At 37.4% G+C, this 20689-nt stretch overlaps 1 protein-coding gene across 2 annotated transcripts in view; it reads right to left on the bottom strand.

The window, feature by feature from the left end:
- Window positions 1-20689, bottom strand: part of Lrp1b (LDL receptor related protein 1B) — a 2087209-nt gene that overhangs the window by 574100 nt on the left and 1492420 nt on the right. The gene's annotated exons all lie outside the window — the stretch shown is intronic.

Below are 20689 nucleotides of genomic sequence, written 5' to 3'. Positions count from 1 at the left end.
CTCAGTGGAAGAATACCCCCAGTTAAAGTGTGGTCATTGACTGGAAAAGAATGAGATTCTGTAATGTGGAATGGAAAATGTGTGGAGGATCCTGCTGAAACTGAAGACTTTGAACTCTGAGATTCTAGTAGGTATTTTTTTTTTCTTCAGGAAGTAATCTCTCAACCCTCAGTAACAGCTTTACTCCAGCCACACTCAGTGCAGTATAGCCACCTCACCTTTGTCTGGGAGAATTAATCCTTCCATGTCAATGGAACCAGAAATGACCCCTCCTGAAGGAAATGCCTAGCATCACAATGCTTATGCCCTTCATTGCTGACCCACCTTCATCTATAGACCTGTAAATAGACTTAAGACAAAGAAAGCCCCTAAGGGGGAGGTACAAAGTGTGATTCAAGTGAAGGTGCACAACACCTGTAAAGAACTTCATGACTTCACTAACTCATACAAGCAGAAGTCTAGGAAATAAGTGTAAAAGACTTGCAGGGTGTGAGACAAGAAAGGGAAGGAATCAGACCAGCCTGAATTTACTGATGAGGGCCTAGTGAGCAGTGACACTGAGTTCAGTAACACAGTTTGCACCTATTAAAAAAAGAAGGTGCCAAGGCTTTATTTGATTGGTTGGTTAAAAAATAGTTCAAACTATGCCCTACTGTGAACACAACTAGGATAATCAATTATCCCAATTTTCCAAGACTTTTCCTGGTTAGGCAGTAAAGGTCTAATAGCTTAGAAAACCTCTTGGGTAGCAATTTAAGATTCTAAGACTTCAATATTTGGGTCGTATAAGAGACAAAAACTCCTGGCTCTCCAGCAGTTTGGTCAAAATCCTCTTGTATCTGCTCCATAGTCTAGGAAGTTTCTAGCTCACCTGCTTTCTTTTCCTCACTTTTTGTATAGATCGCTGTTAGCCTCAGTGACAATGCTGTTCATTTTCTCCTACAACAGCTTTCTTAGTAAACCTTTAATGTGATCCTATCTTGGCTTTGCATCTCAAAAAGCAAATTAACACATATGGTAGCATGAGTATATTCAGAAAATGGATATTTAATGGTGCTCTGGGTTTTCTCCCTGTCATTCAAAGAAAGCCTGGTCCACGATTGTTATGGGGCAATGACAGGCCCAAACACATGATATTCAGACGTTAATGATCACAAAGGCATGGAGAACTTATTTAACAACATAATTGAAGAAAACTTCCCCCGTCTCTTAAAAGAAAGGCCCATCAAGATACAAGAAGCAAACAGAACTCCAAACAGACTGGAACCAAAGGAGAAACTCTCCAAGACACATTATCATTAAGACTCTAAACATTGACACCAAAGAGAAAATCCTAAAAGCAGCTAGGGAAAAACAGCGCACCATTTTCAAAGGAAACCCCATCAGAATTATTTCACACTTCTCAATGGAAAGCCTGAAAGCTAGAAGGGCCTGGAATGAAACCCACAAAGTCTAAGAACCTATGGCTTCCACCCCAAACTACTCTACCAGGCAAAAATATCCCTCATAATACATGGTGAAAGAAAAATTTTCCATGACAAAACTCAGCTTTACAATTATATGAACGCAACACCAAACCTACAGAGAGTATATCAGGAAATTCTCCACAGAGAAGAAACAAATAACTAAACACAAATGCCTACAAGAAGCAGATCACAACAACCAAACCAAGAGTAGGCACAAAAACTTCAAAGCCCATGAAAAAACCAAGACACATCTACCACCACAACATGGCAAGGGTCAAATCAAATCTCTCAGTCATTACCCTAAATATTAATGGCATTAATTCACCCATCAAGAGACACAAGCTAACAGGATGGATCAAAAAATTATACCCTTCAATCTTCTGCATTCGAGAAACCCACCATACCATTAAAGACAGACACCTTCTCAGGGTGAAAGGGTGGAAAACAATATTCCAAGAAAATGGAATAAGAAACAAGCAGGTGTAGCTATATTAATATTGGATAAAATAGACTTCAAACCAAAAATAATCAAAAAAGACAAAGAAGGCTACTTCCTACTTATCAAGGGAATGATCCATAAAAAGGATATTACAATCAAAAATCTGTATGCACAAAACACAGGGGAACCACAGTTCATTAAAAACAAAACAAACAAAAAAAACCTACCTGACAATAAAACAGAAATAACCACCAACACCATCAAAGCTAGGGACTTCAATGCACCATTATCAGTAATAGATAGATAGATCATCCAAACAGAAACTCAACAGGGAAGTAAGAGAGCTCAACAAAACCACAGATCACTTAGACCTAGGGACATCTACAGAACTTTCCATCCCAAATCCACAGACTACACGTTCTTCTCAGAGGACATGGAACATTCTCCAAAATAGACCTTATACTGGGTCACAAAGACTGCCTCCACATATTTAGGAAAATTGACATAATTCCCTGCATGATATCATATCACAATGCTATATTGCTAGAAATCAACAACAAAAGACCCCCAAGAATCCCAACAGCACCTGGAAACTGAACAGCACACTTTTAAACAATAAATCGATAGTGGATGAAATAAAAAAGGAAATTGCAAAATTCCTAGAATTGAATGAAGATGAGAACACATCATACCAAAACTATGAGACACAGTGAAGGCAGTCCTCAGGGGAATATTCATAGCACTGAGTGCTTTCATAAAAAAGACAGAAAGATCCCAAATCAACAACCTAACCATCCACCTAAAGACACTGGAAAAACAAGAAAAATCCAACCCAAAGAACTCCAGAAGGAAAGAAATAATTAAAATCAAAGCAGACATTAATGAATTGGAAACCAAGGAAACAATTAAGACAATTGTCAAAACAAAAGCTGGTTCTTTGAAAAAGTAAACAAGATTGACAAACCGCTGGCCAATTTCATCAAGCAAAATAAGGAGAAGCTTCAAATTAACAAAATTCAAAACAAAAAAGGAGAGATCACAACAGACATAAGTGAAATTGGGAGAATCATCAGGACTTATTTCAAAAATCTCTACTCCACAAAACTGGATAATGTGGAGGAGATGGATAAATTCCTGGACTCATACCATCTATCAAAGCTAAACTCAAAGCAAAATAATCACCTCAATGAACCCATCACACTCGTAGAGACTTAAAAAGTAATAGAAAACCTCCCCAAAAAGAAGAGTCCAGGACCAGATGGCTTCTCAGCTGAATTCTATCCAACCTTCATGGAAGAACTCAAACCAATCTTCCTAAAACTGTGCCACACAATTGAGGAACAGGGAAGCTACCCAACTCCTTTTATGAAGCTAGTATCACCCTAATCCCAAAACCAGGCAGAGATGCCACAAGAAAAGAAAACTATAGGCCTATTTCCGTAATGAACTTAGATGCAAAGATCCTGAACAAAATACTCGCAAACTGAATCCAACAACACATCAAAAGCATTATCCACCTTGACCAAGTGGGATTCATCCCAGGAACACAAGGGTGGTTAAACATATGGAAATCTGTCAATGTAATACCCCACATAAACAAGCTTAAAAATAAAAAAAAAAAAAAACATGATTATTTCAATAGATGCAGAAAAAGCCTTTGACAAGATACAACATCACTTCATGATCAGAACATTGAAGAGAATTGGCATAGTTGGTACATAACTTAACATAATAAAGGCAATATACAAAGATCCAAAGGCCCAAATGATACTTAATGGAGAGAGACTGGAGTAATTCCCATTAAGATCAGGAGCAAGACAGGGATGTCTTCTCTCACCTCTGCTTTTCAATATAGTTCTGGAAGTCCTAGCTCAAGCAATAAGACAGGAGAAGGAAATAAAAGGGATACAATTTGGAAAGGAAGAAGTTAAGTTAGCTCTATTTGCTGATGGCATGATTGTATATGTAAGAGACCTGAGAGACTCCATCCCAAAACTCCTGAAATTGATTAACTCCTATAGCAAAGTAGCAGGATACAAAATCAATGCACAAAAATCGGTAGCATTTCTGTATGCAAATGACAAAATGCAGAAAAAGAAATAAGGGACATAGTCCCATTTTCAATAGCAACAACAACAATAAAAATACTTGGAATAACATTAACCAAGGAAGTGAAAAATGTATACAATGAAAACATAAAAACACTCAAAGAAGAAATTGAAGAGGACTTGAGAAAATGGAAAGACCTCCCAATGTCCTGGATAGGCAGAATTAACAATTTGAAGAACCACTTTGGAAAGCAATATGGAGACTCCTGAAAAAGATGACTATTGAGATACCAACAGACCCAGTTATTCCCTTACTGGGCATCTACCCTAAATCCTTCAAACCACAGGCCAGAGAATTTGTTCAACCATGTTTGTAGCAGCACAATTAATAATAGCTAAGAGCTGGAATCAATCCAGATGTCCATCACTAGAAGAATGGATAAGTAAGATGTGGTATATCTACACAGTGGAATTCTATATGGCAGTAAGAAAAAATGACACAAAGAAATTTGAGGAAAAATGGTTGAGCCTGCAACAGATCATTCTCAGTGAACTTACCCAAACACAGAAAAAAAAAAAAAAAAATTGCCACATAGTCTCACTCATCTATAGCACCTATCCTTAATATACCCAAGATACCTTACATACCCAGCAAGCATCTCATGGACTAGACACTAAGATGGAGGGGGAGGGAAAGGAGGGAATCAAAGCGGTGGGAAACACTAATCTGAACCTAAATGGCAATGGTACCATAAAATTCTACTTCCTAAAAGGTAGACCAAATGGCTGAACCTTCACCAGGCCTTTACAGGAAACACATGAACCATAAGACACTGGAGAGGGTAGGATCAAGTCTAACTTAAATCTTCTACATCTTCCCTCCCTCCCTCCCTCTCTCTCTCTCTCTCTCTCTCTCTTTCTCTCCTATCTAACACTTGTATATTGCTTATCTTTTTCCTCATTCTCTTAGTGGGCACTGACCTGTAACTCCCAGTACCAGCATGGGGCTATCATCCACAATGAGCTTTCGATCAGAGGAACCTACAAGGTTTCCTAAAAGAATGACAGATTTCTGTCAGAGTACTTGATGACCCACCAAAGGTCGGTGGTAAGACCCTATTGCTGAAGACTCCATATGCAGCTGACAGGTAAAATGGAATAGCATGGCTGGAGGCCAGGAGAGAGTCAGTCCCCAGACAGTCAGTGTGTCTAGTGCCAGAAGGTGCTACATGGGCGATTGGGGGAAATGACCAATATCTGTCCAAGCAGCTCATGGTCTAACCTACTTAGCAACAAATAACCTGTTGTGATGCCCACACAAATGCAGTAGTGGCACACAGCCATAGTGGGGAACCAACTGCTCTTGATTTGGCTAACTGATCCCCTCAGTGGTTCAGGACCCATAGCTGGAACTGGGAAACAAGTCAGAACCATATCCAAATATAAGCTCTCTCTCCAATATCAAGATACCATCAATCATGGGGCTACAAGAGGGCCTACACCTATTAAACTCTCTATTTAAAAAGTAAAGGTGGGCTGAAGAGTTGGCTTAGTGGTTAAGCGCTTGCCTGTGAAGCCTAAGGACCCCGGTTCAAGGCTTGATTCTCCAGGTCCCACGTTAGCCAGATGCACAAGGGGTGCATGCATCTGGATTTCGTTTGCAGTGGCTGGAGGCCCTGGTGCGCCCATTCTCTCTCTCTCTATCTCTATCTGCCTCTTTCTTTCTCTATCACTCTCAAATAAATAAATAGAAAATGAACAGAAAAAAAAAAATAAATAAAAATAAAAAAGTAAGGGTTATCTCATTTGTCCTGGTCCTAACTCACTCTCCGTTGCAGACTCTGCTTCTCTTTTTCAGATAGATGCAGATTATAAGGAGAGAGCTACCCCATCATACCTCAAAAGGACCCTTACTGAAACTAAGGAAAATTGGCAAAACAAGCAAGGGCTCTTTTCCTGATGAACCAGATACCAGCACAGGGGGAAGGAGACCAACACTGAGAAAAATTAACTCCTACCAAATCAGAGAGCCAGAGCCTCAGAGGCCCCCAACACCTCATCACTGAAGCAGACCAAAAATGAACCCAACATAGCTCAGGGAAATTTTGCAGAACAGGGGGTGGAAAGAATGTCAGACCCACATGTTGGGTCATTATGCAGAGACATTTATTGTATCAATAACTGTGGGCTAACTCCACAATGTACTACCCATATACATCAACAAGGAGGGGCTATTTGGGAGGGGGTAGGTCGATGAGCCTAATAATGGTACCAAACTGCCTGTATTTGCTGAATAGAAAACTAATTTAAAAAATGATCACAATAATGTGATGTGGAAAAAATATCTTGTTGAGGGGCAAACATCCTACCAGGCTCAAAGACAAAGGAATTTTTAAAAAATGGAGAATATTATGGCTACCAAAGAACCAGAATCAGCTAAGTATTGCTAAGTGATAATTAACAGCTATGTTATCAAACAGTTAAGACTAACTGTGACAACAAGCCCTTATGAACTACAAAGAGGTCCTCATCCCTGCAGTGTACAACAAGGACAGCCAAGAATCAAACAGAAATCTTCCATTCTGCAGCTCCAGAGATGTCTACATGCTTAGCTGAGAGAGTAGGTGGAATGCTAAAACCAGAGACCTGGTTCCAAGAAGACTTGGAAACCTGAATGATGAGTGGAGTATATCTCAAAGAATGTTTGATAGGGGGTTGGCTCCTGACTTGAATTATAATTTGCAGAAATGACTCACTTGTCCCTAGCAAAACCTACAACTTTTTTTCCTGAAAAATATTATAAAAATACCTCTGATGTTTCTGAGGGTTTGTGGACAGATGTACTAATCTTCCTTCTCTAGTTTCCCCACAGGAAAAGAGTCACAAGATTCATGAGATACTGTTGGGCAGGTGAGTAGCATCTGCATTTAAAATCCATTCACACGTGGTACATATGATCAATGCCATCATCTCACTCACACCAAGTACTCTCCTTCTATACTCCTTGTGGAAGGTCTTGTCATAGTCCAGTTGAAATGTCCAGGCAAAGCCATTCCTACAATATGGGTAACTCCATCAGATGGCATATTTTGATTCAAAAATTTTCCCATCAGTCTTGATAAATCCTTCCTAGAATTGCACCATCATGTAAGAGCTCCCATTTCTCCTCCACAGAGTATAGCCTATGTCTCCTTTAAACTTGTTATTTTTCATTCTTCCTTTCTTATTTCTTTTTATTTTGAAAATAGAGAGAGAAAGAGAATGAGGGAGGGAGAGGAAGTGAAAGAGAGTGAAAGGCATGCCAAGGCCTAGTATCACTTCAAAACCACTTCAGGCATGCACTACTTTGTGCATCTATCAGTGTGTACTGGGGAATCAAACTCAGGCTGTTAGGCTTAGCAAGTAAGTGCCTTCAACCACTGAGCCATCTCCCCAGCCTCTATTTCCTTTTCACTCATTTTATCTAGTCAACCTGATGCATGCCTACAATGTGCACATTTGGAAATATAGAGGAGGAAATGTATAAAAGCACATACTTAATAGTCTATATCAAAGACTACCAAGTTGTCACAGAATAAATGTTTTATTGGCCTACACCATAACTTTTTATAGTAGCACTTCATTTTCATGGAAAACATAGACAAACTGGCAATGGAGGACCACTAAAAATAGAAGAGATAGCATTTCAGGTTACAACATTGAATAGTCAAGTAGCATGTATCACTCACTGTATGTAATAGGCAGTATCACCCCCACAGTTGCCACAAGGGTTCTTGCTCTCCAAAAATACTTCAAATATGCACATGATAATTCTTTATCTCCCCTAGTAATTTTAATTACTTTACATTGATAAACTAAGATATAAAGATACATTTTGAGAATGAGACTAAAGGATAAGTTGGAGATTTAAAGTGACCTATACTACAGAGTTACCCTAGGATGGGTAAAGAAGGAAGATTATAGGCTTTATACAGATTTTGAAATTAGCCACGCAGGGATGTATGAAGAGCAAGGAGCAGTAAGGTTTAAAGTTGAATGTTGAATGTGGATTTGCAAAAAGGCAGAAAAATATCAGAGTTGGCATAATAAAACAACTGTAGATGGAAGCAGATCCCCTAAAGCTGAGTAAAAAGAATTTGTGGAGAAACTTAGTGATTATATGTAGAAAATGTAATTTACAGTTATATCAATCACTTACTCCCTCAATGAAAGGATATTGAATTGAATTATAAATTCTAACTTAAACACATAATTAGTGCTATATACAAATTTCTAATAGTTATCAAATCTTCTCTCCAATAGAAAGTTTTTGTGGCTATTTGTGTTTGCTTGATTATATATTTGGATCTTGCTTCAGTTTGCTAGAATTACTAGAAAAACATAGATAGGGTAGAATAATCAACACACATCCATTCTCATAGTTCTGGAGGCAAGAAAACTTGGGATGTCAACAGGGCCCTTGTCATTACAAGTATTCATTCTTTCATTAGCTTGTAGATAATGATCTTGTCCCTTTGCCCTCAGATGGTCTTTCTTCTAGTCTGTTGCCTCTTCTTACAAGAGTTATTGCATTAGTATCCTTCCATATAATCACATTTTACTAGCTTTATATTTTCAAAGGTCCTTGAATTCTGTCTCTACATGCATTCACATTCTGTATTTATGGGTTCAAGCTTTAACATTTGTATTGAAATGAGGCACAATTACACCACTAACAACAATTCATGGACCTCTGATTTGCTTTTAATTTTTACATGAATAAATGAGGTCAAAGTGTCTTTAAGTTACTGAAGAAACATTCAAAGCAGAAAGTTGTATGCACATTATAAATAGTATTATATTTAAAGACCATTCCTCTAGATGTGAAAATGACTGTTCTATCTACAAACTTATTTGGAGAAACACCATATGAGTTTCAAATTTCAAGCTAATGTAGCCATGTAAGAAAGGATCTAGTAAAATATATCCCATCTAACACAACAAAAATGTTCAACCAATTCATAACATATAATAACTGCATGACAATTAAGTAGAAATTATAAAAAGAAGTAAGATCAAGTCTGACTGAAGATGATAGAAAACTGTGAACTGTCCATTTTAGGATGTTTCTTTCATGTCTTAGGCATCACAGTGGTATGTGTTGACCATCATAGTTATCCTGTGTATAATTTTAAGATCTTCATGGTTCCTTGCAATCCACTGAATTGATCAATTCAAAAAATGATCTACTTCATTCTATATGCAACATTCAAATATACAAAGAAAAAAAAATTACAAGAAAAGTTTTCCAAGCAAAAGAACAAAGGAAAGGCTTCCTTGATTGTGCTGTATATGTGAAAAATTGGTTTAAAAGCCAAAGGGCAAGGTGAATGAGAAAACGTAGTGCTTAAGGGAATGCTTTATTGGTATGGCAAGACTACTGCTTCCTGTGCTCTAGGGAGCATTCATCTTTCTATCATCCATTCTGTGTTCATTATAAGAGACAATTTTTCTAATTTAAAAATATAATTTTAGTATTTTGATGAAACATTGTCTTTTTTAAAAAATACATTGCTTAATAAATCCTACCAAGAAGTAACTAAAATACATGTTCAGTTATTTCTAATGTGCTGACATTCAATTAAATAGGTAATAAAGGAAACTAATTATATTAATGTTCTATCATGATTATAATGCTAGAAATACATTAAGTGGAGCCAAGTACATAATTCTGTACATTTTGTACCTGTTATTAATGATTTCTCTCATTGGCAATATTAGAATAATGCTGTTATAATATTTTGGCTTTAAAGTATTAAAGGGAAGGCTTTTTGATATTTGTTTTTGTTTTTGCATCAAGGTCACACGCTAGCCCAGGCTTATTTCAAACTCAGCCTGTAGCCTATGCTGCCCTCCAACTCCCAGGAATCCTCTTACCCCTATCTTCTAAGGGCTGGGAATGTTAGTCACCATGCCAAGTACAAAAGGTCTTCGTTATGACCCTACTTCACATAAATTTTCAATAACTATTAAGTGAAATACCCCACATTTACTAATAATAGATATGCCATATAAAATGCTATAAAAGTTTTGTTAGATTTCAAGAACGCTGACCATCCCCCAATGGCAGTGCTTGAGACCAAGCCATCTCTCTCCATGCTTGCCTACTATTTATTATAGAAATTGACTAAGACTTACTGTTTCATCTGTGGTCCTGGTTTGAGATGATATTTCAAATCCCGTGTCCTCAAAAGAGTTCAATAGGAGTTCCAGATAACAGATAACAAAAATTTGAGTCACAGATGCTCAGTCCCCTCATGCTCATCCATCTCATCCAAAGCTCTTCCATTACAGAACAGTTTGTCTCTTCACTCCCTGAAAACCCTCCAGCCTCCTTCCTCTCCTCACAACTACCTCTCTTTCCTTCCTGGGGCTTCTGATGCCTTCCCCCACCTTTATTTTCCCTTTGCTTCAGATCCTGCCATTCTCTCCTGGCAATAAATAAATATATCAAATCCAAGGTATATCTTAGTCCTCTTCTTGAACCTGAACCTTACAAATTATCAACCACTGACAAAGGGAATTTGGTTAATATAATGCATCTAAAGTAATTCATAGTGAGCCAAATACCATTTTTATTTATTCCACCATGAATATTTTTATTATTACTTTGAACTGAGTATAATAAATCCTAAAGCTTAAACAATATTTTCATCAATTATCTAATGTTTATACTTTGATACATTAATGAACAAATTCTAAATTCCTAACTTTTGTATGAATTCAGATTTTATTGATGCTTCATTGTACTAAATTTAATTTTCAGTGGTGTCTCACTACTTGGATTAATGAATGGAAGCTAATTTTTTTTTTTTTTCTGCCATTGATGGAACTTCCTTTTGGCTCTGTAAGTAGAAATAAACACTTCTTCCCATAAACTGCATCTGGTATGGGTGTTAATCCCAGCAATGTGAAACTGAGTACAACCCAAAGGTAGGACAGAAGAGGGTGCCTCTATGTTTATAACAGGTACTCTAGACAATGTGAAGTGCATTTCAGGTCATACTTTATGAAAAACTGCACTGAATTGAATTAAGCTCTTTAGGCCAAATGTTAGCTGATTATTTACTTTTTACAACAGCTTTGAAAGTCTTATTTTACTTTAAAAATACCAGGTGCAAACAAAGGTTTCTTTCTTTTTGTTTGTTGTTTTCTTTTTTTGTTTCCTAGAATCCAGATTGCCTTATTTACTACTCTGAATATATTTTTATAAAGGAGATAGTAAGCTTTCTTAAACATTTATGGTACTAATCTATAGAGAAACAAAAGAAGTTGTCATCCTAAGATTTAAAACTCCACTGATTATTTTCTTTTGAAACATAAACCAATTGGAAAGGACAGAGGCAAACAATACCTGAAGGACAAAAGGTATTGCTTCTATATACCTATTTTTTCCACATGGGTATTTCAGAACCTTTTACCACTGCAAACAAACAATAAACACACATGCTACTTTGTGCATCCAGCTCTATATGGTCACTGAGGAATTGAACCTGGGTCATCAGGCTTTGCAAGTAAGCACCTTTAACCCTTTAAATGAGGAGCCATCTCCCTAGACCAAACACCTACTATTTGTAAACCATTAACTGAATCTCCACATTTCATATGTCCTGTTTTAAATGTGCAATTTGACTGCTGGAGATACAGCTCAGTTGTAGACACTTGCCTATAGGTACCAATGCGTTGGTTTTGATTTCCAGCACTGCAATTGTGAAACAAAAGTCAAAAATATAATTTTGTGATTAGGATAAGATATTAGTACCACAGACTTTGAACTCCATGCTTTAAAAATCCAAATTAATGCCAGACATGCCATCACAAAGCCTTCAAAATATGAATCTTGAAGGCCTTTGATTGATGCTGATTTCACCTTTGTTTAGAGAACCTTATTTTCTTTATACAGATTGTTGCATACCTTGCAGACCACAAGACACATCAAATTGAGAACACAAAGAGAAAACCCAAAATGTGTTGCTGAATGAGTCATCTCTACCACATACACCAGGGTTCACATGACATTGCAGCGTTAGTACCAAAGATGCTGATGGTTCCAATGCTAGTGTTTATGGAGAAGGCAGTAGACACTAAGGAGACTCAGAACTCACCAAAGTAGAAAATAAGCAGATGTTGAGAGCTCATCACTAAAGGTGATTTCTACCACACCCTTCGAGACTCAGGGAAGTTTGAGGAAGAGGCATAGAAATAATATAAGAACTACAAGGTACATAGACATTGTTTGGGTCATTGCCCTCCAGGTCACTGTTCTCTAGATAGGAACTGATTGGCAGTCTCAGGGAATTGAGGGTCAAGCAGAACTAGGATGAGCCAATGTGCTCACCCTAGCACCAGAAACTCTGCAAAACTGTCTGATCCACAGCACCCCCTACTATTCACAGTCTACTGTGCTACCTGGGTGGGCAGACCCACTGAGATGACCCTCAAGTTCAACCTCCAAACTTACCAATCAGCTCTTCCCCTTACACACCTGTAAGGGCTGTGGCCTTCCAGCCTTTCCTTCTCTCTGGACAGGACCCTCAGTGTGTGTGTGAGTCCCTCTCTCAATCTCTCTCCGCCCCCCCTCCCGGTGGTTCTTACACTGTGAGCCTGTATACACACAATTTGGGGCTCTACTCCACCCAGCCTGGTTGGGTGGGGGTGGGATAGCACTGTATTATGTCTTGATGTAAACTTTTTCACTTGCCTCTGTTTGAAAGTTTGAGGTAACTTCTCACTTTAATTACATGTATGATCTTTCTTGATCTCCAAATCTACCCTGTGGGTGCTCTTACCAACTCTAGACTTGCTACCTGTGTACTTACTCTACATGTAGGGTAGCCATGAGTGTAATCCTCTTCATTACTCATTTCTTCTTTGAATTTCTTAGTTTCTGTCTTTGATATCTGCCCTCTTATTATTATTATTATTTTTTCATTCAGCTTTACTGTTTGTCCTCTTAACATGGCAGATGTCATGAGGGTTCCTCATATATTTCCTGGAAGGATTTATGAATCACTGACCTTAATGGAGAATTCTTTGGGACAAAAAAAAACAAAAAAAAACAAAAAAAAAAACACCATAAATTTGAAGATGGCCAGACTCTGGAGGTTATCAGGCCACTTAAGTAGGATCCCTATTCCACTCTCAATGAATGATCAGTTAAAAAAAGGAAAGGAAAGGCTCTATCTCCCCATTATTAATTCCCAAAGAAAAGTAAACAGCAGATAGAGACAACCTAAAGTTTGTTTAACTCTCCTCCCACTCCCCACAGTTCAGACTAACTCCTTAAAATCCCCAGTGCCTGTTGGGCCTTGACGGCCCCGACATGAGGCCTAGCGGAACTTCCTGAGCCTAGCTAAAGTTTGGCGACCTGTCTCTGGCCAGCTAGGACTCAGCAGGGCGCCAAATTGCCTCTGGCCTGCTACTTCTTCAAAAAAATGTTAGAGTTCCCATGCATGCTTAGAACCAATCATTTCAAAAGCCACGATATGGGCTGGAGAGATGGCTTAGCGGTTAAGCACTTGCCTGTGAAGCCTAAGAACCCCGGTTCGAGGCTCGGTTCCCCAGATCCCACGTTAGCCAGATGCACAAGGGGGCGCACGCGTCTGGAGTTCGTTTGCAGAGGCTGGAGGCCCTGGCGCGCACATTCTCTCTCTCTCCCTCTATCTGTCTTTCTCTCTGTCTCTGTCGCTCTCAAATAAATAAATAAAAATTAAAAAAAAAAAAGCCACGATATGCTATTGGCCCTTACACCTCACCCTTTCCTGAGATCCCTGCCTTCATTCTCAACACTATATAAACACCTGCCTGTTACAGTAAAGTGAGATCCTGCTTCGACAAGTCTCCCGGCTCAGTGTGGTTTTTCTTCACTGTCTAGAAGAGGGTCTGGGTGGTCAACACTCACCATCGCACTCAGCCCCAGGAAGAAGAGACTGGTGGGATGGCTCTCCTACAGCCCTACCTGCTGGTGACCCTGGCAAGTGCCCACTCAAGGGGGCCACCGTCCTCATTTCCTCTTGGAAGGCTACCCCTAGGGATATTATTATTATATGTCTATTACTGTGTGCTGTTGAGGTCAGCTCTTCCCTCTTTCTTACATTCCTCATGTTGCCTTGGTCAGTACTGAATTCTAACACTCACTACACAAGCACCTAGATTCTGCCTTGCCACATATTTACACCTTTCTTCTAATTTCTCTCTGAAAGCCTCAGTTTCTCTCAGGTTCATGTGCTTGCAGCTTTATTCCAATTTTTTCCTAGACACCCTGAATTTTTCTTTCTCCTTAATACTTTCCCTCTTTGGGACAGCACTTGGTGTCTACCATGTGTGTTTTCTAAGCCTCTCTACACATACATCTAAATTCTACTTTCATGTGCTTACAACTCTCTTCCAGTCATTTTCGAAGGATTTCTTTGAAATAAACCTCATAAATTATACAATGTTTCCACATCAGCATATGCTTCCTACTTTGCATATGTTAAGCCTCCCTTCCTTGACTCCAATCTCCCTAAATAAACCCCCACAATTTGTGATTTTCCCTTAAATAAATTTAATAATTCATGATTTATCCTTCTTGAATTTGCTGTTATTAATTCTTTATTACACATAGGACAGAACCCAAACATAGGTTTCATAAATTCTGTGCGAACCTTCCTGAACACCAAAATTTTGTATCAGTAGGTATTCTAACAATGAAACATTTTAAGTGGGTAGCTGTACCCAAATAATCTCTTTGGATCCAGGTTACAATCCTTTAAATGAGAATAGGGCTTAGTCCATGGAGCTTTTGCTGGTTACACAGCATCTGGCTAAGTTTCTAGTCTTGATGAACATATGATTTGTGAAGAAGTTGACATATAATAAAATATGAAGAGATCATCTTGGAAATAATGAGGTTCCCCCCTTCTGATCAAAGAAATGGGGAGGAGGAGGAAGAACAGCTCCTTCGTGCTCCTGCAGTTCTCCATAAAAGAGCTCCTATTATTCCTTCATGGTTGTAATATTGAGCAAGGCAGCCATAAATGAAGAGCATTGCCTTTCTCAAAAGAAATAAAACTAAAACAAGGAATGTTAAACTCTTAGTTAAAAATGGAAAACATAAGGTAACTTTCCAACTCCCCTTATCTTATATTGAATCAAACTATAGTTTAGCTCAGGAGTTACAGCGGAACAATTTTTTCCCCTAATTATTTTATTTTTCTAGTCACCTAGACTGAAATCATTAAAACCAATTTACCTTGAATCATAGATGAGGAATTCCAATGCTTGAAACGCTAATAATAGTCTGGAAATAATGCAAGTTATGTCTCACAAGGTTAACTTGTGATTAATTTTGTGTTTTATTGTGATTATTCTGAATGTGCAAATGTACACAAGAGGGCCATGATATTTTCCTGAATTTAAGCACTTCATTTTATACCAATTGCATGTGGGGACAGGTTGTGAATTCCAGATTATTTGTTAAAGCCATTTAGTCTGGTAAGCATCCAGCAAACTGAATACAACAAAATGAAAGGAAGCATTTGGACCATTGCTTTCAAGGAAGAAAAGCTATGCTCATTAGCAAAAGGGAAATCTTGATAAGAAGGAAAAAGGAAAAGAAGGTCTCCACTAGTTCTTTTCCAATGGCCTCATGAGAAGTTAAACAACACCTAAGAAAACATAACGAAACCAAGAAAGTACTAAATTCATAATAAAACTTAGCATTTTCTTGGAACCATGTGTCTTTGGACAAGTTTCAGGGGCTTCTCTGCTAGTTTCTATGGCTGTGTAACAAACTATTCTGAGTCAGTGGCTAACAATGAGGTGGATCTTCAATATAAACAATGTTCTGAAGGTGCTGACTTCCTACTTGAGAATTTCTGTTCAGCTGGAAGTCATCTGACATGGGAGGAACACTGGGAAACCCAGGCCTGTGAATACTTTACTGCTGCCCCATTTGGGGAAAGCCCAAAGAGTTAGAAGAGGAGTTCTTAGGGCTCTTGAAGTAATTGTTTCTAGATAGCCACATTAGGATGGGGCCAATTTGTCGCTGCTATATAGGTATTTTACATGTCACCTTATGGCTTCTAACACATGTACAGAGAGAGAGAAAGAGAGAGAGAGAAAGAGAGAACCACATGAAAACTAGTCATATGGCAAGCCACAGTCACAGACCTGCCCCCATTGCAGTGGAGGGAATGTAGCCCTTTCCAACTTTTCATGGGAAATGCAATGGTATGTGATAAGAAAAGATTATGGTATTGGAGTTGTTGGTGCAATCATTTTTGTAGACATAATATAAGACTCTCCTGTACCTTATATAAAGAATAATCAGCTGTATAATATCTTTCATAAAAGAAAGTCCTGTTAGACGTTGCTTATGTGAAGCACAATGACTTCACAGTGACTCAGGAAAGCTAGTACTGTGATTAAATACTTGCATGGAGGAGTGAATGAGTATCTTTGAATGCATGTATAATTGTTAAATCAGCAAATGAAACATTTTTGAGTTTCAAAGAATATATGTGATCACACGTACATATTTTGAAGGTAGCAATTTCCAGGAAATGGGTTTGGTTGATTATTCCATGCTATTTAAGATTTCTGTTTAAAACTATAATTATACCACCTATTTATATTTTAACCATGAAATGTGGTAGCAAGCACTATTAACATAGTACTACAGGTAGGGATTTTTAAAGTCATATATATGTGTATTACATTATAAATCTATGCTAGGAAAAGTAAGTACTTCTTTGTGGGTCTATCCTTGATCTTAATAATTTATTTCATATGCATCTAATAGGATTCAGAAATTAGTGTTACAAGTGCTATATATTTGGGAGGATATTTTGAGGTAGGGTCTTGTTCTAACCCAGCCTGACCTGGAATTCACTATGTAGTCTCAGGTGGCTTCAAACTCACAACAATTTTCCTACCTCTGCAACCCAAGTGCTGGAATTAAAGGCATGCACCACTACACCCAGCTAACCATATGGTCTTGATGACAAACATGAACCTACCTCGAATTCTAGCAGACTATATGGACCAGATAGAGAAGATTGAAACTGGACATGGAGAACCAGCTGAAACCAAATGAAGGTAGTCTTACACACACGCACACATACACACACACACACACACACACACACACACACACACATATACATATATAAACAGTCCATTTGGATTCAAATGTTAAATTTGTTTTATCATATACAGAATTATCCCAATATTATTGCTAATAAGTATCCCCAAAGTACATTTATAAACAAAATGGATTATAGCCATCTTCAGTAAATAAATAGTTTTCACATACAGGAGTTAAATATGCAAAGCATGCATGCAAGCTGGTCCTTGTTTCTACTAATAAAGTCATTTATGCTTTACAATTACAAAGCTAAAATCTAAAAGGTTACAATATGCAAGGTCATATCTCTTAACCATCTTAATATTGCAACATAGTGACTACCATTACATGGGGATGCCTTTGAATCTTGCACTTTATTCTCACTGTATCATTTCACAAATAAAGAAATGACATAATCATGAGAGGAATTTCTGACACCACAAGTATCTCACAATGACAACTGCAAATATACAAGGGCCTCTTTTTAATCAGAGTGAACTTTAGTAGTTCTCAGGTATCCCAGTATGCTTCCTTTGGATGAGTCTATCCTCCCAAGAAAGTACTGAATTTGAGACTGAATTTTAAGCTATAGCATTTGCCTCCATCATTACTTCTAACATGCATGTTACCTTAAAGTAGAATCACCATAATTTATATGAAAATGTAATAAAATGACATTAATGAACTTTAATTTTTAATGTTGAATAAATTAATGTTTAAATATGTTTCCAGTGGTGGTGACAGTAACATCTAGTGGTTCTCAACATTTTAATTATGGTTGCTAGGATATTAGTAGGAACAGTTTTACTTTAAATTCCACACATAAGTATATGCATTCTGTGCTTGATATTGATCTGATGTCATTATAAAAATAATGTACAAAGGAATCCATTCCCTAAATCTGTAAGTTCAAATGATGTAAAAAAAAAAACTGAGCCATGATCTCATGGTCTCCTCTTTTCTCTAAATTAATTATTATATGTATGTAAAAGTAATTTAAATTCTTCTTTGAGAGAATAGCATGTCCTTAATATAATTAAATTTTGATTTTGTAAGTTGATCAAGGATAATTATTCTCTAGCTAGAGAAAGGAATTTAAACATGCTTCTTTCCACCTGTTCTTGAAAATCTATTTTTTTTCTGTATGAAACCTTTCTAGATTTAAAGTCGTATCCATCATAGGTATAGTGGGAAAGTCATTACTAAGTAAAATAGAATTAAATAATGCTTCCATAGAAGGTATGCACTTAGAAGATTAGCAGGGCTGGAATTGTACTACAAAGAGCATCGATTAGTTTGCATGGACAAGGTTTCTGTAGCCACTGGGCAGAGCACCACTGAATCTAATTGTCAGAAGTTAACATATTAAAATGCCATGTTTTATAGAGGTTGATATTTCTGTCTATATTAAATATTTGCTCATTATATTATGTTAGAAGAACAAATTTTAGGGCAGGAGAGATTATTCAGTGGCTAAAGGCACTTGCTTGCAAAGCCTGAAAACATGAGTATCCATGCAAAGCCAAATGCAAGAAGTAGCAGTTGCATCTGGAGTTTGTTTGTTGTAGTAGAAGGTCCTGGTGCCTTACTCCCTCTTTCTGCCTCTTTCTCACTGTCTCTCACTCTTAAATAATAAAAAGAAACAAAACTAGAATTAAAAAAAAAAAAGAATAAACTTTAGGTCTGGGGTGATGGATCAGTGTACAAAGCTTGTTCTGCACAAGGTAGTGCTTGGCTTTGTCTCCCAAGAATCCACGTGAAGTCAGTAGAACATCTGCAATCACAGCATACTATGACAAGATGGAAGGCAGAAACAAGAGAAATTCCTGGAAGCTCTCAGAGTAGAACAGTCAAGTTGTCTTCTGACCTCTACAGAAGCACACCCATTGTGACACACACACACACACACACACACACACACACACACACACACCATAAAAGCATACATATTAGTTCTTAGAGAATGACTCTATAGCATTTCTCAAAGAAATTGACATTATGGAAGTGGTGTAGGAAAGTTCTGTGCAATTATGCTACACAATTAAGACTGGCTGTAAGTGATTAATATGAGGCTTTCAGAAAGAGGCAGTTTGATGAACTGTTAAGTTAACTTACTTAGTAGAGAAAAACATGGAAAGAAAGAGTAAAGGAAAGCTTTCCTGGAGCTAACAGAAGTTTTGTTTACTTGTTTATTTTGGTTTTTAAATTTTGGGCTTTTGGTTTTTTATTATTTTTTAAGTAGTCTCTCTCTCTCTCTCTCTCTCTCTCTCTCTCTCTTTCAACAAATTTTCACAAAACCTGTCCCAGTCAGAATTTAATTGGGTCAGAATCCCAAAATGAATGCCAGAAGATACGGTTGAAAACAGAGCAGTCAGCTTTTTGTGTATATGCTACCAAATAAGAAAGTTACAGACAAGGATTAACAATTACAAACTGTTCTCTCAGCACTATGGAGGAGAATAATGAATAATTAACGAAATGAAATCCCTACAAGTCACAAAGAGTAGAACATTATACAGACATCAATCAAGAAGTTAAAAAAGAAATCACAAGGGGAGTTAGAAAATGTTTTAGATGAATGAAAATGAAGACTTTGAGCCAACTTTATGGACTGAAGCTCAAGCTGTCTATATTAGGTAGAAAGAAAGGTTCCCATAGTTAAAACTCCCAAGTTGCAAACTGAAAAAGATTAGTAAACCAACTTCTAAGGAATACAAGGAATGAATGATTAAAAAAAAAAATACAGTAGAAAGTTTAAAGACACACAAAAGAGAACAATAGAGAATATTTAAAATATCCAAGTTATTTCACTGAAGAGATAAACAAAGCAAACTGATCTTCATATTGACCAAGATAAAAAAAAAAAAAAAAGGAGGTCTGGAGAGACACAAAGCCCCATACCCACATAAAGCCAGATTTATAAAGTGATGCATGCATCTGGAGCACATTAGTAGTAGCAAGATGGCCTCTCTCTCCTTCTGTCTTCCTTTCTGTGCTTGCTAATAAATAAATAAAAGTTAAAAATAGATTTGAAAAAGGAAAACCCAAATTAATAATACCAAGAAATAAAGAGAGCAATATCACTATTTTCCTTAAAGAAATAATAAAAAACAAAAACAATTTATAAGGGAGTACGGTGAATAGCTGTGCCAAAATTCACATCACTTAGTTGTGATGGAAAGACTTTTCAAAATATATGTTGTCAAATATGACTCAAAAATAATAGAAACAAAGCAGACAACTACTTTAACAAGTATAAAGTAATTTTAATACGTGTCAAAAATCTAATCTCAAAGAAAAACCCAGATAGTGACTTGCCAGACTTTTCATTGTTATGACAGAATATTTCACAGAAATAGCATAATAAAGAAAGGATTTCATTACTTTTTTGCATATTGCCCCAAGGTTCATTTCACTACAGCAGTGAGGGGTGGTAGAATTGAGCTGCAGCTCACATCATACTAGCCAGGAAGGAGACTGTCTGTGTGTGCTGGCATTCGTTTTTCCTATTTATATAATGTGATGTCCAACCTATAAGATGGTGCCATCCACATTCAGGGCAGCTCTTCCTGCTTCATAAATTCTTTCC

This window comes from Jaculus jaculus, chromosome 4 (genome assembly GCF_020740685.1).
Source record: "Jaculus jaculus isolate mJacJac1 chromosome 4, mJacJac1.mat.Y.cur, whole genome shotgun sequence".
NCBI lineage: Eukaryota > Metazoa > Chordata > Mammalia > Rodentia > Dipodidae > Jaculus > Jaculus jaculus.
Note: the sequence above shows the minus strand (reverse complement) of the source record. Positions and strands in the feature narration are given on the sequence as shown.